The sequence below is a fragment of the Bison bison genome, unplaced genomic scaffold (genome assembly GCF_000754665.1).
Source record: "Bison bison bison isolate TAMUID 2011002044 unplaced genomic scaffold, Bison_UMD1.0 scf7180017864535, whole genome shotgun sequence".
In the NCBI taxonomy this organism is placed as follows: Eukaryota; Metazoa; Chordata; class Mammalia; order Artiodactyla; family Bovidae; genus Bison; species Bison bison.
This window is the reverse complement of record NW_011495084.1, coordinates 4292528-4315225: the sequence shown is the minus strand read 5'-3', so window position 1 is coordinate 4315225 and position 22698 is coordinate 4292528. Positions and strand designations below refer to the sequence as shown.

At 37.6% G+C, this 22698-nt stretch overlaps 1 pseudogene; it reads right to left on the bottom strand.

The window, feature by feature from the left end:
* Positions 1–10193: 10193 nt before the first annotated feature.
* Positions 10194–11930, bottom strand: LOC104982640 (annotated as a pseudogene).
* Between the last annotated feature and the right edge of the window lie 10768 nt (positions 11931–22698).

The following is a 22698-nucleotide window of genomic DNA, read 5'->3' as shown; positions in this document are numbered from 1 at the left end:
ATATTAAAAAAAGAAATGAGGCAAACAGAGAAACAGCTGAAACAAGTGATTTAAGGAAGATATTTCTATAACTAATACAAATACTGTGGACCTTCATGGAAAGATTATTTCAAATTCTCTCTCCTGTAAACATTCTGTACATTTACCAATGGTTTTATATTTATTAAATTATTTTTCCCAGTAGACAGAGTTTGTGGAGAGCAGAAACTGCCATATTCATAGGGCTATCAATATCCATCGCTTTGGCCCATATACAAGACCTATTTTATAAATATATGTTGAATGACTACTTCAGGCTACAAGGAAAAGGAAGTTTTGTAGCCTATGTAAACATCCCCATATAAAGGAGCCTAAGAGATAATATTTTAAAATGGGAAAGACTGCAAGATGCCATTACTACTCTGGCTCTATTACCTCTCGTTTTGAGTACCTGTCAGTATCACAGAATGAAACCAAACCTTCATGTTAAGTCTCAGTCACTCAAGTATATATTGAAGACAATAGCACCAAACTTTATATAATTAAAGGTTCTAGAAGCTCATGCCTTTTGCTTTTTTGTAGTTCTTGTCAAAGACAATAATAGCATTGTTTCTCAGATTGTCTCATTCTTAACATCATCAGTCCCACAAGGGTCAAAAGCACATGTAAAGAAAATTAAACTACCCAGAAAAATCTCAATAAGGCTCAGTTTCATTGTACTAGACATTTGGGATTCAACAGATACATGAGATGTGGTCAGCTCTGTCTGAAAACTGCATTGGAAGACATGCATATTAAAACAACTCACTGTGACACAGTGTGATTTGGTGAATTCTCTAAGAGCATGACCCAACAGACCTATCTTTTCACTCCACATCCCACTTGCCTGTGAGATACCATTCTGCCAGAAATCCTGAAGCTTTGTTGTACTAGGTAAACTTACCTTCTTGGCTACAATTATTTCAATCAAAGGCAGAGATCAGACCCAGAGGAGGCTACCCATTGGATGGCAAGCAGAGAGAGACTTTTTCCTAAGAATACAGATTGAGTGTAATAAATATAAAAGTCTGGGAGCTGAGTGCTGTCAGTAAAATACTAGAATAAAACTCTACTTTCATTAGTGCTGCTTCCCCAGAGTTGCTGCCACTAGTCCCAGAGTTATGCTGGTTTCTTCCTTTCCTGGGATTCCATGGTGATTAAATATCAGGAATCTGGAGGCAGATGGCCCAGTTTTGGATCTGAGTTCTTTCACTTATTCACTGTATGACCATCAGCAAGTTACTTTGCCCCTCAGTGCTAATTTTTTTCTGTGGCAAATAAGATGATAATATTGCAATGGACCTTATAGGATTGCTGAGTGCTGGGTGGCAGTCTGTGACAGACAGACTTCTAAAACGGTACCACATGATCTTCACCTTCTGTATTCACAACCATGTGTTATTCCCTTCTCTTGCATGTGAGATAACCTTGCTTTTAACTAATAGAATATCACAAGAATAGCGGGATGCCACTTCCATGATTAAGTTACAGATAATTGTGATTTCTGTCTTGCTACTGGACTCTCTCTTGGTTGGCATTGATGAAGCAACTGCCATGCTGGAGAAGACTAAACAGCAAGATGCTGAGGGCCTCAGTCCAACAGCTCTCAAGGAACTGAAAGTTTAGAACTGAACTTACAAGTGAATCCTCCCCCATTCAAGCATAATGGTAATAGTGCCAATCCTGAGCTGATATCTTAATTACAGTCTTTTGAAAAGCCATGAAGTAGAAGACCCAGGCAAGCTACACCCAAGTTTCTGTTCTCACAGAAATTGTGATACAGAAAATATGTATTGTTTTAAGCCTCTAGCAGGAGACATAAGAGATACGGGCTTGATCCCTGGGTCAGGAAGACCCCCTGGAGGAGGGCATGGCAACCTATTCCAGTATCTTTCCTGGAGAATCCCATGGAGAGAGGAGCCTGGTGGGCTACAGTCTCTAGGGTCACAAAGAATTGGACATGACTGAAGCAACTTTTAGTATGCAAGCCTCTAAATGTGGGACTAATTTGTTACACAGTGATAGACTGCTAATATAAGTGAAGCATATTTTGTCTTTTTTCCCCCTTGAATCTCTTCCCATTTAATCTGACTATATTTTTGTACACAACTGAGATATGAATAAGGGAGGGATTATTTCTGCCTGAGTGCAAAAGTAGGGAACAAAGAAGAGAACACGTGTATAGAGATTTATAAGTGGCTAGAATTTTACCAAATAAAGCAATTTACTTTATTTACCAAATAAAGTAAAAAATAAATTTTACTTTATTTATAAGTGGCCAGAATTTTCCAAAAGGAAAGTTAGGAACTGTAAGCAGAAGAAATAAAATGATCCAAAGCTAAAAGTAGTAAGCTTTTCAACATTTTATTCCTAAAATTATTATTTAGGAGATAATATATGACCCACAGTGGCAAGATTTGGGGGAAAGCATCAGAACACACTGGAAAAGTCAGTTCAAAATAGGATTTGAAACAGGACAGGTTAGAAATAGGACACATTAAGGAGCTCAAATGTTTTTTATGGCCATGAGAAACTGAACTAAAGATTTAGTAATAAAAATAGAAGAAAAGGATTGCTCAGGAAAAGACATTCTAAGGTAGAATTAGGCGGGCTTGCTTTTGATTTGATATATTGAATTGGTAATGGGTGGGAGGGAAAACAGAAAGCAAAATGAGAGAAATAATGATGTGGAAACCTGGGAAACACCAACAGTTAAGAACAAATTCAAGATCGTATGTTGAGGATGCTGAAAGTAAACCTATATGAGACACAGAAGTAGCAGTTGCCTGAGGGAAGTCATCAGTATAAACTCTATACATGTTAAAAGGCAGAATTTTAAGAAAAGATCATTAGATGCTGTAACCAGGGCAGAGTTGCTGACCACTGAGGGCAATTTCAAAAGGCAGGTATATTCAGATTACTGTATGTTGAGGAATGACCAAGGGGCTGAACTGGGCAACAGAGATGGTGAATTTGATTGTTTTTGAAAGGGTAAGAAGAAGGAAAGTAAACTTGTGAACCAATGTAAATTAAGGGTTTTTTTTTTTTTCTTTTTTAAAAATTTATTTTGTATAATTTTGTGTTATATGAGAGAGTCAGTCATGGTCAGAATCTGAAGAGAAGGAGTCAATACAAAGAAAATGGAAGATGTTATAGAAAGAGGGAGTCAATAATGGGGCAAAGCCACAAAAGAGATGGGAGTGGATGAAAAGATCATTTTCTCAGACAGGACTAATGGAGTAAAAACTGGAAAGGTATAGTTTAGAGAAAATTTGAACAAGTCTCTTTTATTTGATCAAGACTAAAAGGTCATCTTTTGACAGTGAAGACTCAAGGATGGATTGAAGAGCTTAAGGAAAATGGTAATGGTTTATGTCAGAAACAGGAAAGGAAATTGTAAAAGGATAAAGTTGCCAAGCAAAAGTATTTTTTAAAAGGGCAAAAGAAGAAGTGAATAGAAGCATATTATTTTAGTAGGGTTAGAAGGGAAAGCTTATCAGATTTACAGCTGAAATTAGACAGCTGCAAAAGAGCAGACACCTCTAAAATATGAGAATGTCAAAACAAATGTTTAAAAGCCACATATTCTTATTCCTAAACACCTTCGAATGCAAGGCAGTTCATCAATTAACTGTCAGTATTATGGGATTAAAAAAAATTGAATTGTGACTGGCAACATTCTTTTGTAATCAAAGACTCATCTAGATTCTGGAAGTATTAAAGTATTAAAATATACTTGAGGAAGTGTATTCATCTCCTTGAGGAGACAGGTCTTTTCTTTGAATCTGTTTATATTCTCAGCAGATCCACAACACTCAGAGTAGGATCTTCCTAAATTTATAATGATACATAAGTTATTCCTGATTTATAATTTTTCCTTCTAATGAGATAAAGTCATGAATGTAACTACCAACAAGTAGAATAAAAAATAAAAAGTTGTCACTTCTCCTAAGGTGGTGTGACAAATGAATGTTTCTAAAAAAGGTTCATTTGGACTCTAACAACTTGAGATTTGTGACCAAGTAATTATAGCATTAAAAGAAAGTTCATTTTTCACAACACATAGAGAAAGACTTAACTAATCAAGAGCCTAAATATAATGGCAAGGAAAACACTTTACCTGAGTAGGCAAAAGCTATTTTAAAGTATGTTAGAGGCAATAAAGACTATGAAAACATTATGTTCTAATTACAAATCCATGGTATCTTTTCTTAAGACTATTCCTGAGGTGTTGCTGTGGGATAATAACTTTGATGTTCTAGATGCTAGTAACAAAGGAGCATTTAAAAGTAAAAAATAATTTCCTTCAAGATTTCTGTGACTGAGTCTGCTCTTAATATTTCAGAGGCTCTTCGCCAGGATTATTCTGCATTAGTCAGAAGGTGAGTTCTGCTGAAACAGCTCGGTGTTCTAAATAAAGCCCTGTCCCAGCTCTTCATCAAATCATCTGATCCAGTATCTCATGTCTGCCTGATAACTCTGGTGTAGACTTGTGAGCACATACCTAGATTCTGCCCGGTCCTTCGAAATAATGCCCAGGTGGTAAAGCATATGCCTGCAATGCAGGAGACCCAGGTTCAACCCTGTGTATAGAAGATCCCCTGGAGGGGGGCATGGCAACCCCCTCTAGTATTCTTGCCTGGAGAATCTCACAGACAGAGGAGCCTGGACGGCTACAGCCTATGGGGTCACAAAGAGTCAGACACAACTGAGTGACTAACACTTTCAATACTTTTTTCATTAGACTATCTGTCTTAAATCTCATTTTCAGATTTGTTCCTTCAAAGCTGTCTTTTAGATTCCACTGGCTATCATGGTCTAGGGCCTTCAGGTCAGTCTTGTGTATGCGTCCTGCCTACAATGGGGCTCAGACAATGCCTCTGGGTCTTGTTAGACTCTGACCTCCATGAAAGCAAACACAGTAGCTAATGTGTATGAGAAACTCAATTAATAATTAACAAATAAATCTAGTCCAGACACAGCAACCGCAGTATCTGCTTCTGCGGGGAAGAAATTCAGACAAGTTCCCCTCTTCTAGATTACTTTGTCCCCTGGTACAAAATCAATGTTGCCTTCCATATCTACAGAATTATATAGCAATTCGATTAGCGCTATTTCCGGCCCATTTAGCTTCCAATAACTCCAGAACAGATCCAAACTTTTCGATGTTTGATGCTGATGAGCAAAAATGGCTGAATGTCACAAAAGACAAGGATATCAGAATCCCTGAAAAATTGGAACAGTTGTGTCGTCTTCCTACTTATGAGAACCAAAAGGTAAATTTATGGGATGCAAACCCTGTCTGCTTTTAGATATTCACGTTCTGGATCACCAATTTAAGCCACAGTTGGAAACTTTGAAGTTTTTCCAAAAAAAGTTTCCTGGAATTTTTCAAACAATTCGGTTTAATTTAAGGCAGAATGTTAGCATCTTCAATGAACTGTAGACAAAAGAGAAGGAGGTTATGCAATTCAGTGCTCAGAAACTGATGAGTACTGTACTTCAAAGAAAATCTCTCTTCTGATGAGTCCAACAAGAAGCACTATGATAAGAATCTGTACCTGAAGGTGTGATTAGTGAGACAGGTCAACTGTATTTCTCTCCCCAAGAACGTCACCCCTATCCGCAGCCTAGAAACACGAGCTCTTCATGGAGAATATCTTTCTAAAGAGCACAACAATCAGGGTAAATGTCATCTTCATTAATCATCCTCTCATAAAATAGAGTCAACTGTGAAAGAGCATTAAACATTAAGTCTAATTTCCTGAGGAGATGATTGGTAACCATGAAGCTTAAGCAACTATCAGGCCTAAATGTTAACTAAAACAAGACCCTTTCCTCACGTGCCTCTGACTGCTTCTTCAGTTTTCCCCCTTTTCTTCATCCTCCACTCTCCCCACCATGCTATATGGAAAAACAAAATCAAGGAAAAACTGAAAATGACCCATAAATGAAAAGGTCATTTTAGAAAGAAAAACAGCAGTTTGAAAAATCCTGTTTTGTCAAATGAGATTTACTTTCCAATCAACTCAAAGTTCTAAAATATGAAATTTAAAATAATCTGACAAAATATAACTTAGACATTCTCTTCCAATCATCACAAAAAGAAAATATTCTAATGCAACCTACTCCAGTGACAGAGAACCTGGAAATGGCTCCTCGATTCATTGACAGCATTTTCATGAAAATACAAGTTCTTTACAAGCTATTTCTATCACTTTTAAATATCATCAGGACTATTATCCTTTACTGTCCTTCAAGTGAAATGACAAGTCACCAGTTGTTCACTTAAGGTAAAATCAATTGAAATATTAGCATGGGACAGAATATTAGGTTGAAAAATAAACAAAACAAAGGTGGGATTTATTGTCATGATCAAATACACATACATACACAAACGCAAGGATGATGCTAACAACAAAAACTCTTATCATAGAGAAATAAATAAAAATATGTAACAGAGTCAATAAAATGAACATATACATAAAAATATTTTTGTTTTGCAGACTTTTTTCTGTTAAAGACCAAATGGTAAATATTAGGGGTTTTGAGAGCAATATGCTCTTTCACAACCCATCAACTCTGCCCTGGAGAACAAAAACAGCCATAGACAGAGGTAATCAACATGGTGTGGCTATGTTCTAAAAAGATTTATTCACAAAATAGGTGGCAGGTCACATTTAGACTGGGGACCATGGTCTGCCAATCCTTGATTTATGTCAGTGAGCGCAAATTGCCAGCAAATTGTACACACTGGCTAAAATGAATGAATAGGTACAGTGTAGATAGGATTTTTGATCACTTAAACACAAATGCATCTTATTTCAACAGAGAAGAACTGTTTCATGTGGTATAACTAAATAATATCATCTGACTTTCAGTACTGGACGTGACCTAAAAAATGTCTAAAAATCAACCCATTAATTTTACAGATGAGTAAATGGAAGTCAAGAACATTTGAATGGCAAGTACTATGTTACACAGACTTTTTTTTTCTAAAAAAACAAACTTTCCAGAAAAAAAATCTTAAAACATAAGACATAAATGTCAAAATGGAATCTCTCTAGATGTGATAAGAAATAAAAGAAACATTAGTTTCATGGGATTTTATTGTTTGCGATAAACACAGGCAACAATTTATTGCTTCTCTGTTATTTTTATTGTTCTACCACAATTTGCCACAAATGATGTTACTGAGAGAAGTGACTTTTTCTAACAAAAATAAGCTGAATTTCCACCTATTATCATTGTGAACAAAATTGTCAGATACTGCAAAATGGCAGAGGCTTAATTTTATCTGAGTAAGGTAGGATCTACTAATGTTTATCACTCAATTCCCCACTGTCTGACTTTGGTTATCAGGCAAATCATAATGTAAACCATACTATCTACTATATGTTTGCCCCACTATTTCTCTAAAAAGAGGGTCTGCATATGGAAAAATTATATAGATATCTATACTGATGGATCAATTGAAAAACAAGGTGCTATAATTCTATTTAATGGCCATTAAGTTAAAAAAAAAAAAACTCGGGTATACGTGATCTACTAGGAGAATTTTAAGGATAAATGCACATACACACACACACAAAACCAAAGTAGAACAAAACCCCAATCCTCTCTTGTCGGGGCATTAACTTTGTATGGTATTTTAGGAGCAACAGAGGAGGGTCTAAGGAATAGTTTAGTTACTAGGGGTGGAATAAAGCATTGCTGTTGTTATTTAGTCACTAAATCGTGTCCAACTCTTTGTGACCCAAGAGATTGTAGTCTGCCAGGTTCCTCTGTCCATGGGATTTTCCAGGCAAGACTACTGGAGGGGGTTGCCATTTCCTTTTCTGGAGGATCTTTTCAACTCAGGGATGGAACCTGAGGCTCCTGCAAAGTCCCTGCATTAGCAGGCGGATTTTTTTTTTTTTTTTTTTTTTAACCACTGAGCCACCTGGGAAGCCCAGAATAAAACATGGCTCAGTGCTAAAAACCGGTCAACTGATAGTGATTTGGGAAAAGAGCCAACATTTTATACCTATCTCTATTTCACAGTTTCTTCTTTAAAATATTTCTTGTAAGAATGTTAGAGGTCATGGAAAAAGAGTCTTGGCCAATTGGTCATGGCCAATTAATTAAGAGAAAGTAAATACACTTAAAAACAAACAAACAAATATGCCAACCTCAAGGTTGGTATTTGTAAACTTACATAAACTTGTTTATCTGAAAGAGAATTTCCCCTCCGGATAAAGCTTCATGATTCCTTTAAAAAAGCAATGTTTTCCCTATCAAAGTGAACAACCTTGAGGAAAACAATTACTCTTCCTCTTTTTCAATTTTCTAGTTCCTGAAATGCAGGTTTGGACTAGATGTTCTGTAGGTTCCCTAGAAGTCTCTAATTTTATGTGTTTGCTCAAGTGCTTTGTTTTTTCTAAATCATTGTCCAACCAAGTGAAACACTATCTGAACATTATCAGAACTTCAGTGAGATCATGGAATGAAGGGATAACACCATTGGCCATTTCTTATTTATCTTTCAGGAGAAAATGACTTTTAATTGGAATGAATTTCAACAGGAATTTTTATATCATAAACCGAATTACAAAGTAACATAACATTTAAGAAGCTTTTAATGAATTAATCATGTTTGGAGAACTTCCTAAAACAATGGATAATGCTTCTTTTTGAAAGGTAACACATTTTTCTGATTAATGTGGTCAAACAACAAGAACTGTGTGTTAATAGCAAGAAATTCTGTTAGTTCATTCAGGTATACAGTGTCACTCTAGATTAATACATGGCATTTGGTGCAGTACATCTCTGAAAAAAATTTAATTGAGTAGTGAAAGTGAAAGTCGCTCAGTCATCCGACTTTTGCAACCCCATGAACTGTACAGTCCATGGAATTCTCCAGGCCAGAATACTGGAGTGGGTAGCCTTTCCGTTCTCCAGGGGATCTTCCCAACCTAGGGATCGAACCAAGGTCTCCTTCGTTGCAGGTGGATTCTTTACCAGCTGAGCCACAGGGGAAGCCCAAGAATACTGGAGTGGGTAGCCTATCCCTTCTCCAGCGCATCTCCCCGACCCAGGAATTGAACCGGGATCTCCTGCATTGCAAATGGATTCTTTACCAACTGAGCTATAAGGTAGTTATATTTTTTCTGTACAGAAAAGTTACTGCCTTTGTGCTCTTGGATTGAAAGCTCTGAAAACTAACATGTATGTCCCTAAAGGTTTAACTTCAGCAGGGTTAATACACATTTTAAATCTTCACCAATATCAATAAAATTCAAAACTGTTAACTGATTTGCCTACCTCTTGTAAATCACTAGTTCTAGAGAGATTTTCAAATTTTTATTTAATCAAGGGCAGACCTATTCATTCACTTCTTTTTTGTTGTTCATTTGCTTGTTTGGCAAATATATATTGAGCATAAACTGTGTGCTGCAAAGGATATATGTTTTTTTGATTTCTGCTACAATACCCAGAAATAATGGAGGGGGAAAAAGCTTTGATTCTATGAGACCTAGGTATTTAGTCATGTAAAATTGTTTGTTTTTTTTTTTCTTTTCTTTTTGATTAATGGTTCTTTTACAATTGGCTATGTTTTCCAACCAGTCCATTCTGAAGGAGATTAGCCCTGGGATTTCTTTGGAAGGAATGATGCTAAACCTGAAACTCCAATACTTTGGCCACCTCATGTGAAGAGTTGACTCATTGGAAAAGACTCTGATGCTGGGAGGGATTGGGGGCAGGAGGAGAAGGGGATGACAGAGGATGAGATGGCTGGATGGCATCACTGACTCGATGGACGTGAGTCTGAGTGAACTCCGGGAGTTGGTGATGGATAGGGAGGCCTGGCATGCTGTGATTCATGGGTCACAAAGAGTCGGACACGACTGAGTGACTGAACTGAACTGACTGAGGTATGTTTTGCTTAATAATGACTTTACTTACTAATACAGGAATACCTCAGAGACATTATGGATTTGGCTCCAGACTACCACAACAAGGCAAATATCACAATAAAGTGAGTCACATGATTTTGTGGTTTCTCAGTACTTATAAAAGTTATGTTTACACTTTTGTTTATTAAGTGTGTAATAGCATTATGTAAAACAAACAAACAAACAAAAAGCCACAATGTACATACTTTAACTAAAAAAATACTTTATTGCTTATAAATGCTAAGCATCATCTGAGCCTTCAGCAAATCCTAATCTTTTTGCTGGTGGAGAGTCTTGCCTCAAGTTGCTGGCTGCTGACTGATCAGGATGGTGGCTGCTAAAGGTTGGGGTTGCTGTGACAATTTTTTAAAATATGAGAACAGTGAAGTTTGACCCACAGATTGACCCTTTCATATTTTCTCTGTAGCGTGAAATGCTCTTTAATAGCATTTTACCCATAACAGAACTTCTTTCAAAATTGGAGTTGATCCTCTCAAACTCTGCTGCTGCTTTATAAACTAAGTTTATGTAATACTCTAAATCCTCTGGCATTTCAACAATCTTCACAGCATCTTCACCAGGGGTAAATTCCATTTAGATATACCACTTTCTTTGCATATCCATCCATAAGAAGCACTCCCCAACGTGAATGCTTTATCACAAAGCTATAGCAATTCAGTCACATCTTTATATTCTACTTTTAATTCTCTTGCTCTTTCTATGGCATCTACAGTTACTTCCTCCTCCCAAGTCTTGAACCCCTCAGTTATTCATGAGAGTTGGAATCACCTCCTTTCAAATGCCTATTAATATTGATATTTGATATTGTTTCCATAAACCATAAAAGTTATTAATGGCATCTCGAAGAGTGAGTACTTTCCAGAAGGTTTTAGTTCACTTTGCCATATCCATCAGAGGAGTCACTATCTACAACAGCTACAGCCTTAGAAAATGTAATTCTTAAATAATAAGACTTGAAAGTTGAAATTAGTACCTGATCCATGGGCTGCAGAATGCAGGCATGAAAACAACATGAATCTCATCATATATTTCCATCAGAGAAATGCAGTGCAATCAGGTGCATTGTCAGTGAGCAGTAATATTTTGAAAGAAATCTTTTCTAAACAGGAGGTCTCAGTAGTGGCCTTAAAATATTCAAGAAACTGTGTTATAAACAGATGTGCTACCATTCCAACTTTATTGTTCCATTTAGAGAACAATGAGTAGATTTAGCAAAATTCTTAAAGGCCCTAGGATTTGGGGAATGGTAAATGAGCACTGGCCTCAACTTAAGGTCCCCAGCTGTATTAACCCCTAACAAAAGAGTAAGCCTGTCCTTTTAAGGTTTCAAGCCAGGCATTGACTTCTCCTTTCTGGCTATGAAAGTGTAGATGGCATCTTCTTCCAACATAAGTCATTTCATCTACATTGAAAGTCTGTTGTTTGGTGTAGACACCATCATTAATGATCTTCACTGATCTTCTGGATAATCTGCCACGGCTTCTACATTAGCCCTTGCTGCTTCATCTTGTACTACGATGCTATGGAAACAGGGTTTTTCCTTAAACCTCATGAGTCCACCTCTGCTAGCTTCAGACCTTCCTTCTGCAACTTTCTCACCTCTCTTGGCCTTCATGGAATTCAAGAGGGCTATGGCCTGGCTCTGGATTAGGCTTTGGCTTAAGGGAATGTTGTGCTTAGTCTGATCTTCTATCCAGACCACTATAGCTTTCTCCATATCAACAAGAATGCTGTTTTGTTTTCTTATTTGTGTGTTTACTGGAGTAGCACTCTTAATTTCCTTCAAGAACTTTTTCTTTGCATTCACAACTTAGCTAACAGATTGGTACAAGAGGACCAGCTTTTGGCCTGCCTCAGCTTTCGACATGCCTTCCTCATTAAGTGTAATCATTTCTAACTTTTGATTTAAAATGAGAGATGTACAACTTTCCTTTCACTTGAACACTTAGAAACCATTGTGAGGTTATCAAACTGGCCTACTTTCAATATTTATTGTATCTCAAGGAACAGAGAGAGCTGAAGAGAGGGAGAGAGATTGGGAAGGGCGAGTTGGTGAAGCAGTTGGAATTTATCAATTTATCTCATGCATTTATCAATTAAGTTTGTCAATATACAGTATTGGAGAAGGAAATGGCACCCCACTCCAGTACTCTTGCCTGGAAAACCCCATGAATGAAGGAGCCTGGTGGGCTGCAGTCCATGGGGTCGCTAGGAGTCGGACACGACTGAGCAACTTCACTTTCACTTTTCACTTTCCTGCATTGGAGAAGGAAATGGCAACCCACTCCAGTGTTCTTGCCTGGAGAATCCCAGGGACGGGGGAGCCTGGTGGGCTATTGATTATGGGGTCGCACAGAGTCGGACACAACTGAAGCAACTTAGCAGCAGCAGCAGCAGCAATATATAGTATAGTTCATGGTGCCCCAAGACAGTTACAATAACAACAAAGATCAAAGATACCATAATAATATTATAATAATGAAAACATTTGAAATAATGTAAGAGTCACCAAAATGTGACACAGACACAAAGTGAGCAAATGCTGTTGGAAAACTGACACAGGAAGCCTTGCTTGATGCAGAGTTGCCACAAACCTTCAGTTTGTTAAAACATGCAGCATCCATGAAGCACAGTACAACAAAGTACATTAAAATGAGGTATGCCTGTATCTTTAAAACACAGATGGAAAACTACACCTCCATAAAATGGTAAATCGACTGCCTTGTCATGCTGAGGACCCTCAGTCCCCAGGTACGATCCACTGATTTCCCTGTTCCTGATCTTTGAGCCAAGATGCTCGATTTCTTAATCCAAAGTAGCTTGGTCTCAGTGCAAGGATCTGTAGTCCTAGAATCCACGGGTACTGATCTCTTAAGACTTCATAGACAAGAGTTCCACAGAGAATAGCATGCAATGGCAGGGAGGCAGATGTCAGAAAGGAACAGAGATGGTAGTAATAAAAGCTATCAAGGGCCTCCCTGTCTGGTACTATGCTACACTCTTCACATACAGTATTTCCTGTAATCTGACAACTGTTTCCCACTTTACAGATGGGAAAGGTGAGGTTTAGAGTGAGCTCAGAACTAGCTGCTGCTAAGTCACTTCAGTCGTGTCCGACTCTGTGCGACCCCATAGACGGCAGCCCACCAGGCTCCCCTGTCCCTGGGATTTTCCAGGCAAGAACACTGGAGTGGATTGCCATTTCCTTCTCCAATGCATGAAAGTGAAAAGTGAAAGTGAAGTCGCTCAGTCGTGTCCGACTCCTAGCAACCCCGTGGACTGCAGCCTACCAGGCTCCTCGGTCCATGGGATTTTCCAGGCAAGAGTTCTGGAGTGGGGTGCCATTGCCTTCTCCGTCAGAACAAGCTAGACTGAGTATAATTTAGTCTGACTCTGAGACTCTGCCCGTTCAGAATATTCCAGAAGCATAAATAGACCAGGAAAGAGAGGTTAAAAAAAAAACCACCAAACCCAAAGAAATGTGCCTCTGTGCTACTCCCCTAACCTATATCCCATGACAACAGGAAATGAATCATTGTTAGTGTTCACAGCACCTTGCTAGGGACACTGTAGCCACTTTCTAGACAATGTTACATAAATGATAGTTTACTGGTATATTCTTCCTTCCATTTTATATAGTGCCTTTGTGTTTATCATGGGCAAAAATGAACAAGTAAAATTAATATAAAATTATACACACACATGCCAGCTTGTACATTTATCACAATAAGAAATGTTGAACATTACAAAAGTAGATTGACTGGTTTGATAATCTATCAAGCAAACTCTGGGAGATGGTGGAGGAGAGAGAAGCCTGGCATGCTGCAGTCCATAGGATCACAAAGAGTTGGACATAACTTAGCAAATGAACAATAACACAAAAGTAGATATAAGAAAATATGAGCCTGAACACTTTTTAATAACTATTAATTGTCCTTGGTTTCAAAATTATCAGAGAACGATCATGCATAAATATACAAAGAAGCAAAAAGAAACAAAGAGCCATTGCCAATTATCTCAGATTCTTCTCTTGGCTAATTTCACCAAAACCATGTACCAGTTGGATTTATCATTTAGATAATTTTTTGCTTAGAGAGGAATATATTTATTTTAGAAAGGGTGCTTATGATTTGCATCCTCTTCAAAAATGATCATCCCCTCATCATGTTGTAATGGGGAAAAGATTATATTTAAACATAGAAATCTGCACCTACTGAGGTTGAAGATGATTGTCATTTTTCCACTGGGACTACAAATTTCATTTCTTAGAACTAAACAGAACAGTTTCAAAATCCTAAGTTTTCTCATTAATGCGCACAGTAATATCAGTCTCTAAGCATAAACAGGAATTGAACAACAGAATAGCAAACAATTGGTCTCTCAAACCTAAATAAAAATATCACAAAGTTGAATTATCTGTATGATTCTATTGCCAAGTATGAATGGGTGTAGAAGAAAGGGCATATGACAAATAGAGAGCAGTAAAGAAAAGAAATAACTCCTCCAGCCAAATATCCAGCTGAGTACGAGGCCTGGAGCAGCAGCAGATTCCTGATCCTCAGTGAAATGCCAGGAGAGCGGGCTAGTTCTCTGGCATTCTTCTTGCTTCCTTCCTGTCTTTATCACAGGAACTTTGTTAGAGAATCTGGGCAATGTATTTGATGCTAACAAACAAACAAAAACTAAAAAACATGAAGTTCAGATGTAATCCAACCAGGTCAATCCAGGCTCTACCACATAATACAAGTTGACTGGAGAAAAGCAATTTCTGCAAAATTCAATTTCTTACACTCAAAATTGGAAATATCACTTGTCTACAGTTTGTTGAGAGAATGTGAAATAATGATTTTAAATGTTGAGCACTGGCATAAAGGAGATGCTTCTAAATTGATGGAAGCTGTTGCTGTTTTTGTTTTTAGTAATAATAACAGTGGTAGCAGTAATAGTAGTTAATAGAAGTAAACTACTAAGCTAGTAGTTTACTAGAGACTTCAGTGGTGCTGCTGAGTTAACCGTGTTCATCTTTTCCCAATCCTATATGTGGAAATTATAGTGTCAGAGCCTTTAGTTCATTTCTCTTAGACAATATCAGGTTCGCTCAACATATGCTAAAATTAATGGCCTAATCACATAGTCCAAGATCACTTCTAGTTACTCTGTCCCAGGTAATGTGGTACTCAAACCAGTTTTTCCATTGGTGACAAGACGGGCTGCTCCATGTTCAAACCCAGCTGGGGCCACACTTCCCAGTAATTCATTCCTCAGCTGATAGAATGACAGTGATTATCAGTAAAATTTCAAAATCAGTTTTAATTCATAGCTTTTCTTAGACCAAGCCTCAATATTTAAATCTGCAGAAAATTATAGTAAAAAATAAAACCAGGCATTGACAACCATTCTTAAGTCTGCCCAGTAAGCTAAAGATGTAAAAACTGGTAAATGATATATTGCGTTTAACAGAACCATGTGGGTGGATGGAGTAGGAAATGGCAACCCAATCCAGTATTCTTGCCTGGAAAATTCCATGGACAGAGGAACCTGGTAGACTACAGTCCATGGGGTCACAAAGACTGGGACACGGCTGAGTGACTGAACGCACACGTGCACACACACACACACACACACACACACAACCTCTGTGAGGAGATTCTGATTAGTTTCAACCTTCAAATTTAGAAAGGGATAGAATGAAATAAAATTCCCAATACGTATTATTGCAAAAGGCTTCTTCTTTTTTTTTTTTTTTTAAACAGTTGGACAGCACATCAGGTAATTTAAAGTGTGTTCCTAAAAGCCTGTAAAGCTTGGAAACTCTTACTGGTCCTCTGTCTTTGCAAAACTGCAGTTCACAGCACTTTCCACTAAATTAAAAACTTTGAATTGATGAAGCCATTATTTCCTATTATTTTCTTTATAATCTGTTCTTTCTGAATTAAATGATCAGTTTGAAAGATCTCAAAGTCTCATCCCCCCTACTTTCCAACTTACATAGTGAAAAATGATTATTAATAAATGTAATTGAACTATCATTTTTTTTCAAAATATAAGGTCAGTGGAGGAGTGAACAAGTGAAAGTCAAACTGACTACTGGTAAAGTCGATAACCACTGACATAGATCTTAGTTATCACAAGAGACTTTCATCGTACATGGAAAATAAATAGTATTTTTTCTGAAAAAATTAATTTCCAAACTTTTTTTTTCTATGTTGAATTTCATGATAGTTTCACATAATAGCTTATAACCTGTAGTTTCAATTTTTCTTATATCCCTGCTCACGTTTTTTACTAAATGTATGGGTCTCTTTATGGGACTTTCAAACTTGAAAGCATTTTCTCAGTTATGAGTAAGAAAATCATTTTCTTGACCTAAACATTCACTTCTCCTATATCTCTCTTTCACTAAAGTTTTCAGGTGAAAACTCTCCTCTATCCTCCTATGGTTTGATTTTATTATTTCTGATCTACAAGAACCACGATGACCTAGGTCAACAACAATCTTTCTCTGTAGTTTCCTTCCATCTCCACTTGCCATGATACATATGGCAGGCAAAGAGAAGTGAGAATGGGAAGGACACTTGTGACCCATTTTTAACACTCACCCAAGTCCAGCAGTGTTAGGTTATTTCCAAGTTAGAATCTGTGTAATATCTTTTTGTCCCCATAGCCTATCCTCATCCTACTCCTGCTGAGACTTGGCTAAGTCTCTTTACTTTGTGTGAATTGTATTTCTGCAAAATTCTGAAATACATACTATTTTTCTTTCTAGCATCCTATTCTCTAGACTATATAAGTGTCTGCTGCCTTTTACAAGAGCAGGGTAGCCACCTCAGCCTCTAAAGAAGATGAAATTCTAGAAGGCCAGCAACTTTGGGAGGCTCAGAATTAAGGTTTTTTGTTTTATTGTTTTTTAAAGATGACAAGATCACATCAAAACCACACCAATATTGTGATTCCTAAAATTTAAAGACCTTGGGTAATAAATTTTCATTAAGTCATTTGGTCAACTGGCTGAATGTAAATATGCCAGTGAGACAAGAGGGAACGGGCCAGGGCACAGACTTTAAAAGAATGCCAAGGCCACTGGGGAATAGAACAAAAACTAGTAAGAACTCATTAGGCCTAAGACAACAGAAGATTCAACTTCCAGTAGACCTTGAGCCTCATTATATGCTTATTGTAAGACATTAGCCTATGCTAAGGGACACAACCAGAGGTGCCATGACAGTTTTGAGGCTGCCCACAAAAGGCCAAAAAGTGGGCAGTGGCCCAGTTCCTGGAAATCTCTGCTTCTTCTCTGTAATACTTGAAATAATCCTCCTAGTCATTAGCTTATGAAATTACCCAGCCTATAAAAACTAATCACCCCATATTTCAGGGCCTCTTGCCTTCTAAGGTGGCCCACACTCTGTCTATGAAATCTGTTATCACCATAAATAAACCTACTTTCCCACTTAGCTCTTGGGGCAGAGCTCTCTTGCCTGCATGCCTGTATCCTTTATGAGCATTCTATATTAATAAATCTACTTCTCGCCTATCACTTTGCCTCACAATGAAATCCTTCTGCACTGAAACAAAGAACCTGAGTTTCATTAAGTCCTGGGACCAGGTGTGTGGTTTCTGCTGGGAGATTGTGGGTTCAAGTCCCCTCCTAAGCCAGGAATGGTGTGTTGAAGTCCCAGTTGAGGTGTGATAGGGTTTGAGTCCCAATCTGAGTTGTGCAGTTCTGCCAGGACCCAGGGTAGGTGCTAGTAAAATAAACACGGTCATCTCTCAAGGGGCTCATATTCTGTTAGAGGAAACCCACAGGTAAGCCAATGAGTGCTAATACAATGTGATATATGGTATATAAGAGATAAATACAGAATGTTGTAATGTACGCATATAATAAAAGCATAAAGGGACAGGAGCCAATCCTACAGGAGCTGGAAATCGGAAAGTTGGGAGAAAGGGAAACTGAAGCTGGGTCTTGAAATACTTGAAGCAGTAGTTTACCAAGCAAAGGGAAGAGTTCTCCCATTTATGCTTTCTCATTTCAAAAATAAGAATACATTAAAACTGGAAAACTTTTTTTGTAAGCAAAAGATAAAAGGAATATGCTCATAACATCTATTCTACACTATGCTAGCCCCTCAATCCCTGTGTAAGATGCAATCTACTCCCTAAGTAAATACTACCAGTGTCTCGGATCTCTCTCTTTTCCGTTCAGCTCTTTATATTCTTCCTCATTTCCTCCATTGTATTTTCTCCGGACCCTTTCTTGACAACTACTCTTCAATTATCCAGAAACATCTTTCTCCATTTCTAACCATGGAACTGCTGTCTCAGAAGCAAGATGCCTGATTGGGTACAATTTGATCTCCAGAGTATTTTTGTCCAGAAGTCAGAGTAAAGAAATTTAGTTTGGAGAAACTTTTATTCATTAGGCATTAATTCTACTTTCCTTTTAATCCAATTGGGTCCATAGAGAGGACCCAGTTTTCCAAGTGGATATTTTGTTTCTTCCTCAACAGGTGACTGAGGAAATTTTCAGATTAGGAGGAAGGCACAACAGCCTTAATCAAGGAAAGTTTACACTCAGAAAATAAGATTTTAAGTGAATAGTTGAGTTTAAATTTTATTTTTTAAAAAATAGCTCAGTTTAAATTATATTATTTTTTCTATAAATATATTCAAAAGTCACTTGAGCTTCCTTTGAAACTTTCTAGAGTTAATCCTTTTGCAGTGTCCCTCTGGTGCTTAAGTAAATAGTTAGCACTGTTTCCCACCTTAGAGAAAATACTTGTCAAGGAAGAATTAACTAGATCTACAAAGTAGCTATTTTCTTATCTTGGACTCCTACCATCTCTAATTCCCACAAGGTCTTGACCCTGCTGCCTATGCAACTGTGACATTTTTAGTATCCTTCCCTATAACACCCTCTGAAAAGCATCTTATTTGATTTAGAAATAATATATTTGTTAAGTGTATTTTAGCAATAATAATCCCTTACTTTAAATATCATATGGATTTTTATATACAAAACAAACTTAAGTTAAACTGGAATAATATATAATAGCTTCATGCTAAGTCGCTTCAGTCATGTCTGACTCTTTGCCACCCTGTGGACTATACAGCCAGCCAGGCTCCTCTGTCTATGGGATTCTCCAGGCAAAAATACTGGGGTGGGTTGCCATGCTCTCCTCCAATAATAGCTTCAAAGAAATTAAAAGAATAATATATCCTAATCATGTTATCATTTTATAGATAAAGCAACTGATAACCCAGAAACTTGGTAACTGCTCAAAATTATATAAGCTAATTGATATTAACAGCAGAATCAGTTTGAACTGGTATCAGAAACTCCTCGCTTCTACTCCAATGCCTTGTCCACATTATACATTTTATAATTAACTTGTGGGTAGAGAGTAGAGATTATTAAATGAGAAAATGCTTGTAAAGTCCAACACCCAAAATGTAAGAAATTATTGATAAATGTTAACATTTGTGCTTGCTATTGCTATAGCTGTTTTGGTTGTTATTGCCACACAAATATTGTAACTATTATAATGATAACTGCCAGAATTATTCAAGATCAAATCATTTCATCCAGCATCTTGCCAGTCAGGGATTCTTAGCTTGGGGTCAAAGAGCCTTAGGATTTCACAAAACATTTTAGGAGACTTGTAAATGTCCAGAAATGTGTGGTAAAGTTTTTGCCTGTGTATTTGGATTTTTTTTTTTTTTTCTGGGGAGAGAAGTGATAATTTTTATCGATTCTCAAGGTATATCCATGCTGTTGAATGTATCAGTATTTCATTTATTTTTGTTGCTGAATAATATTCCATTCCAGCTGGCATTTGAACTGTGTGGGCCCACTTAATGCAGGTATTTGTCCATAGTAAAGACGATAGCACTAAACAGTCCATGGTTAGTTGAATCTGTGGGTGCAGAGGAAGCACCATATGGAGGAAAAACTGTAAGCGATACACGGATTGACTCTGCACTGCTCAAGGCTCAACTATATACAGATATATCACATTTATCTTCATTCATTCATCAATTGAACATTTGGCTTTTTTTGCACATTTTGGCTCTCATTTATAATACTATGAATATTGTGTGAACATTTGTTTGCAGCTTTTTTGGATAACTGCTGAGTCAAATGATAAGTCTATGCTTAACTTTCTGAGGATTTGCCAAACTGTTTTCCAAAGGCACTACATTATTTTACGTGCCCACCAGAAAAGTATAAGGTTCCCATTTCTCTACATCCTTGCCAATATTTGTTATTTCCTTAAAAAAACAAACAACAACAACAAAAAAACTATAGGCACCAAACCACCGGACAATTACTCTCATCTCCCATGCTAGTAAGGTTATGCTCAAAATCCTGCATGCGAGGCTTCAGCATTACATGAACTGAGAACTTCCAGACATCTGAGCTGGGTTGAAAAAAGGCAGAGGAACCAGAGATCAAATTGACAACATTCGCTGGATCATGGAGAAAGTAAGGGAATTCCAGAAAAACATCAGCCTCTGTTTCATTGACTATGCTAAAGCCTTTGACTGTGTGCATCATAACAAACTGTGGAAAACTCCAACAAAAGAGATGGGAATACCAAACCATCTTACCTGTCTCCTGAGAAATCTGTATGCTGTCAAGAAGCAGCGGTTAGAACTGAAAATGGAACAACAGGTTCAGGATTGAGAAAGAACTACGACAAAGCTGTTTATTGTTACACTGTTATTTAACTTACAGTCAAAGCTGTGCTGTATGCTTTTGCTCAGTCATGTTCGACTCTTTTTGATCCCATGGACTGCAGCCTGCCAGGCTCAGTCCACGGAATTTTCCAGGCAAGAATAATAGAGTGAGTTGCCATGCCCTCCTCCAGGGGATCTTCCCAACCCACGGATTGAACCCAGGTCTCCCACACTTCAGGCAGCCTCTTTACCTTCTAAGCCACCAGGGGAGCCCAAGAATACTGGAGTGGATAGCTTATTCTTTCTCTAGGGAATCTTTCCAACCCACCTCATGAGAAATGCCAGGCTGGGTGAGTTACAAGCTGGAATCAAGATTGCCAGGAGAAATATCAACAACCTCAAATATGCCGACGATACCACTCTAATGGCAGATAGTGAAGAGGAAATAAAGAGCCTCTTCATGAGGGTGAAGAAGGAAAGTGAAAAAGCCAGCTTAAAACTAAATATTAAAAAAAGAATTAAGATCATGGCATCTAGTCTCAACATTTCATGACAATAGATGAGGAAACAATGGAAACAGTGACAGACTTTATTTTCTTGGGCTCCAAAATCACTGAAGATGATGACTGCAGCCATGAAATTAGAAGACTATTGCTTCTTGGCAGGAAAGCTATGACAAACCTAGACAGCATATTAAAAAGCAGAGACATTACTTTGCTGACAAAGGTCTGTCTAGTCAAAGCTATGGTTTTCCCAGTAGTCATGTATGGATGTGAGAGTTGGACCATCAAGAAAGCTGAGCACTGAAGAACTGATGCTTCTGAACTATGGTGTTCAAGAAGACTCTTGAGAGTTCCTTGGACTGCAAGGAGATCCAACCAGTCAATCCTAAAAGAAATCAGTCCTGAATATTCATTGGAAGGTCTGATACTGAAGGTAGAAACTCCAGTACTTTAGTCCACCTAATGTGAAGAACTGACTCATTTGAAAAGAACCCTCGATGCTGGGAAAGATTGAAGGCAGGAGGAGAAGGGGACGACAGAGGATGAGATGGGTGGATGGCATCACCAACTTGATGGACATGACTTTGAGTAAACTCTGGGAGTTGGTGATGGACAGAGAGGCCTGGTGTGCTACAGTCCATGGGGTCGCAAAGAGTCAGACACAACTGTTCTACTGAACTGAACTGATGCTGAAGCTCCAATAATTTGGCTACCTGATGCAAAGAGCTGACTCACTGGTAAAGACCCTGATGCTGGGAAAGACTGAAGGCAGAAGAGGGTGACAGAGGATGAGATGGTTAGATGGCATCACCAATGCAATGGACATGAACTTGGGCAAACTACTTGAGATGGGGACAGGGAGGCCTGGTGTGGTACAGTCCATGGGGTTGCAAACAGTCGGACGCAACTTGGTGACTAAACAAAACATACCCATCTTAGTAGGTATGAAGTGATATTTTATTGTGGTTTTGATAGACATGTCCCAGATAAGTAATGACATTGAGCATCTTTTTGTATGTTTATTTGCCATTTTCATATTTTATTTTGGGGAAAAAAGTTCTATTTAGACAACTTATTTTTATTAAGCTTTTTTAATTTAGTAGTAAAAGTTTCAAATATTCTAAGACTCATCAGATATGTGATTTGAAATTATTCCTTCTCATTCTGTGGGCTATCTTTTCACTTTCTTAATGTCCTTTGAGGCATAAAAGTTTTTAATTTTTAGGAAATTTGATTTATCTATTTTTCAATTGTTTATGCTTTTGCAGTCATATTTTATACTTGATTTTAACCAGAAAGCCAAGAAGTGATTTAGCTGTATATTTTAAGAACCATTACCTAATCCAAGGTGATAAAGATTTACATGTATTGCTTTACCAACAATTTTACAGTTTTTGCTTTTACACTTGAGTCTTTGCTGTTTTGAATTTATTTGTATGTATGTTACAAGATAGGAATCCACCCTGTAGAATACTAATAGAATATACTATGATACAGCTGAAGCAGATACCCAAATGATCTACATTATTATATTTAAGATC